The sequence below is a fragment of the Corythoichthys intestinalis genome, chromosome 16, assembly GCF_030265065.1.
Source record: "Corythoichthys intestinalis isolate RoL2023-P3 chromosome 16, ASM3026506v1, whole genome shotgun sequence".
In the NCBI taxonomy this organism is placed as follows: Eukaryota; Metazoa; Chordata; class Actinopteri; order Syngnathiformes; family Syngnathidae; genus Corythoichthys; species Corythoichthys intestinalis.
The window spans coordinates 9,119,957-9,124,981 of record NC_080410.1 but is presented as its reverse complement, the minus strand read 5'-3'; positions in this window follow the sequence as shown (position 1 = coordinate 9,124,981).

The window sequence follows — 5,025 nt, the reverse complement described above, 5'->3', positions numbered from 1 at the left end:
TTGTACTAGGAGGAGCTAAGAATTGTTACGTAACGATGGGTATCGATAGGGTTTGAGGGAATTGTAGTTTTTATGTACTATATGTACAAGCTAATTTCTTTATTTGACAACCTCTTTATTCTTCAATCTTTCGTTTAAGTCAACTCCCTTAACCAGTGATCCCACCAAAGAGTGAATATGGACAAAAAGGCTAGTAACAAATAACAAAACTAAACTCACTCCACATTGTCGTCATTTTATGGAGACGTCAATTAATGATGACGTATGGTTATTGACGTGTGCAGTCCGCAATGTTTTGATGCAATATACGACGTTTGTCAAAGTGTTCTTGTTCACAGAGAACTGGATTGCACTTGGGTTTTTTTGTGCCACATCTGTAAACACTGCAAGTATTCTTTTGGATTGCATTTTTATGGTAACGTTCCATTTGCTACTTTATTTAGCTGTGGCGACATGGCATGGCTTGAATTCCGCCAAGAGACCCAATGTCAAGAATGCTATCAGTGAGCTTCTGTGTTATTTTGGTACTGCAACTTCAAGTTCGCTATTTGATGACATGAAGTCGGCCTAGCAAATGTAACCCTCGTCAATGTCCAGATAATAGTGAGCATCAGTTTTTCGAAATGTGCACCCGAAGCCCACTGGATAGCAATGCCAGCATATGTTCCTTTAGACCTAAACGCTGCAACGTATAAATCGGGACTTCTCTATGATCCGCACAATTTGTGCCCAGTTAGATTCAGTTGAATCGCTTTTGGACGAGCACCCCTATATGTTTTATCTGGGCCTATTCTTTGTGAACGTCCTCATCCTCTACTATGCCTTTCTGATGGAGTATATAGTCTTGAATGTGGGGATAGTATTCTTGCCTGACGATATGGACCGGGCTCTAGTTGATCTCGGGGTGCTGTCTGACCCAGTGTCCATCACCTACGACTCCGACACAGACACGGATGTGTTAGAAGGCTATCTGGAGTGATAAGATGCTGGTGAAGATGACGGAGACGTGCAGTAGAGACCATGGAGACATGTCTGCTGGGCAATTATTGTCTTTTTCATCAACCAAGCAGATAGGTAATTTTGCACTACTTTTTTTTGTCAAAATTGGATTGATTACTTGATCAGTATAATTAACTTAAAGGAGATCAGTAGAAAACTGTTTAATTTAAATGCACGTCATAACTGCATCAGGACAAGGCATTTACGAAAGTTCGTACTCCCAGATATTCGTTGATTACGTATATGGAAAGTTGCTTTCTGTCTTTTTTCCCTGTCCCTGTCCTTTTACTATAACTTTTACATTATGAATTGACAGCAGTACATGAGATAATGGATATGAGCTGTGAAAAATTCAGTCCCCATTATGAGTGTGAGAAGGAAATAGGGCCAGATACATTCACACATTGTGTTTATCAAATACAAGCTTCACAGTTTTATCAAATATTAACAATTATTTTTATAATCAATGAGATGATTAATTAATCAATGAATCTAATGAATGTCACTTTTTTCAATTAACTCCACAATTTAGCTTGGAGTTGCTTTGTAAGTAACAATGACGACCAAATGGATGACTCTTTCCTTCAAAAATAATAATTTATTATAGCTGCCTGACTTAACTGTTGTCTACAACCACCAGAGGTGGGTAGAGTATCCGAAACTTTTACTCAAGTAAGAGTAGCGTTACTTTAAAATATTACAAAAGTAAAAGTAGTCATCCCAAAAATGTACTCAAGTACAAGTAAAAAAAAGTATCCAGTGAAAAGAATACTCAAGTGATGAGTAACATTGTGAGTAACTGCTTATTTTTGACTGGTATTTTGTTTCTCTCAGCACAAACTTATCTGTATTAACTCTTGTTATAAAGATACTGTACAATAACCCATTACATAACCACATTAAGTCAAAGAAATTAAACCAAAAAAAAAAAAAAATCATTGAATATCGGCAAGAGAAAAGAAAGAAATGAAGCATCATTCGTCCAAAGAGCATGAGTGCCCTCTAGTGGAGAAAATAGTTTGTAGTTTGAATAGTGAAAAGTTCTTCTATTGTTACTATAATAAAATTAAAAGGATCATATCTCCGGTTTTCCATGATCAGTTGATGCCAAATAAAGACTGGGAGAGAGGTTAAAATCCAAGCTTTTGAGCCACGTTGAGGGCAGCTCCCTATGTTAAATACGTCATTTTTTACAGTGCTTTAAAGACGCCATGTGATTGAACAGAGTTGAGTTTGTGTTGAAAGGAGACTCTATAAGCTATTGTATGAAGTGGTTATTTGTGTAGATGAGACTTTACGATCTAACTATAACTCAAGTGCTAATATGCTTCCCCAAGACACAATACAAACAGCCACTTAAGACACTAATTAGCATAATCGCTAATCAGATTAGCGCTCTGTGCTTAGTAGTAATGTCTCACCAACAAAGAATACAAACACTACAACTGGCTTCATATACCTACCTCGGACGGAGGCATACATGGATCTAACAACACAAAGGACAATCTAACTCTCGTCACTTTGTAGAACCGTATTGGCCCGAACATAAGACGGCCCTGATTATAAGACGACCCCTTCTTTTTCAAGACTCAAGTTTGAAAAAAGACTTTTTGAACACCAAATTAATTTTTATACAGAAAATAATTACAGTACACCCAGAACAAATGATTATAACAATGTATTTGAGAGAAAAAGCATATTATTTTGCCTCATTCAAATCTTAATATTTGAACATTTAAATATGTAAACTAAAGTGCAATCACATTTGTAAATGAAAGTATTCTGGTTTTTGAAATGTAAATAAACCAATCTATTGTGATAAAACAACAAAATTGCAATAACTGCATTAACCATCAAAGTGAAGTCTAACTGTAACTGTAGTCTTGAAACAAATCTGAATAAGGAAAAACATTGCAATAAAATAATGCAAACTGGTTAAACTTGAGAGTAGCTGAGATCTGTCATGACAGAACATCGCTTCAATGATGTCTTGCGCCATCTAATGTCCTGAATGGGTATAACATCTAGACCACGAATATAAGACGGCCCCCTCTTTTTCAATCTAATTTGAATGCAAAAAACACAGTCTTATATTCGGGCCAATACGGTAATACTGATTTAGCAACCCAACAGCAGCAGTAGCTGCAGCAGTGAACTCTCTCTCTCTTGCTCTAATCACTGGCGCGTGCACGTAGCCTCACATTACACACAAACAAGGACCCAAACGGGGCAAAAATCAATTATCAAATTATCGGGAAAATAATTTATACAGATCTTTAACTCGATGTGCAATGGTAATGAATTTGCATCTTAGGACATGCATTATTAAATGGTTGATAATTTTAGATGATTTTTTGTTTTAATTTAAACTTATGCATTCTTGTTATATGTTATTGTTGGTTACATGACTTGTTTGACATGATTTCAGGTCATCACAGCGTGAAGATGACCACCAAAGGCAAAACTGTTCAGCAATTATCATTTGGAAAGACTCATTCTGTCCCTTCACCGCTACCTGGGCTTCCACAAAAACTATTGTGTCATTCACCTGAGGCAGATTGGAAGAAAATAGAGGACGTGCAATTTGCTGCATGGAGAAGACCATTTTGGATTAAAAGTACGATGTTGAGCCAGCTATGCGGAGCATAGTGAAGATTATATACCATATAAGCTCAGTGGGGTGCGCCAAGGACTGACGTGATCCTGCCATGGGAGCGTTTGTATTCTGAGGATTGTTCCATTCTCATTTGCTCACAATAGAATGTATTCTGATCTTCAGGCACCACTCTCAGAGTTGTTTGTTAGACTTAATGTAAATTCACATTTGCTTGTCAATCAGGACTGGTGTCTTGAGTGTGCGCCTCACAAACACGACATTGGACATACACTACTGTGGGCAACCGTTTATTTTGGTTCTTAGTTTTGAGTAGACATTTGAACTATTTAAATTGTCTCTTCAGTATGTGTAACCAGCATCAATTAGTTCCACGATGGTGCTTCCTGTAGGCATGTCTGTTACTATTTAGTAACAACGAATTGGTGACAACTTTGAAGAAACATATTTAAGCATCTAATTTCTATTGAACTCCAAATATTATTTATTAAATATAGAGAGACTTGTAACAGAAAACAATGCTATTTGTAAATTGTTTTATTTTATCTCCCTTCTCGGGATGTAGGTATATCTTTTTTGTTTTATTCTGTTAAGAATTCAGATTTTTCTTCTAAGAAAAGTGTATGTTAACTTGAGGCAATTATGACTTCATTAAATGCATTTTGAATAATGAGTGATTTTGTGTTTTATCCTGTTATGAATTCAGATTTTTCTTCTAAGAAAAGTGTATGTTACCTTGAAGCAATTATGACTTCATTAAATGCATTTTAAATAATGAGTGAGATCGCTTCATGGTGCATTCGCCTGATGGCAGTTGAAGCAACATTGGTTTAGTTCTCACAGGATTGTATCGTAGAATCGATACTGAAATATTGAATGTGGATATGATATCTGCTAAAGTGTCGATACTGGGTTATTTATTAGTTTTTGCACTACTACAGGTCACCAGAAATTTGTTGTCATGGGGTTAATTTGATTTGCACTACTATTGATAGCAATGGAGGATATATTTACATTTTCCCTAACTTATTGACTGCCACTGAAATGCTAGATGTCTAATTCCTTTGGACTGGGAGGGGCGAATGAACATTAGTACAGTCCAAATGAATTGGATGTACTAATAAATGAACTTACAGGCTGCAAATGATGGTGAACGATGTCCAATCCATTTGAAATGGGAGGGTGGCAGTGAACGATTATGTCTCAGTGATCATTCACGGCCAGCAACTTCCAATTCAAATGGGTTGGACGTTGACCGCCGTCAATTGCAGCTCAGGAGTTAATAACTAATAATAGTTCATTATTAATTACTTTGTTTACTGTGACCAGTGCTACCACATTAAATAGTGAAAGAAAGAGTGTTGGCAACTACACTATACAGGCAAAAGCAAAACTTGTTTATTGTGAGATGA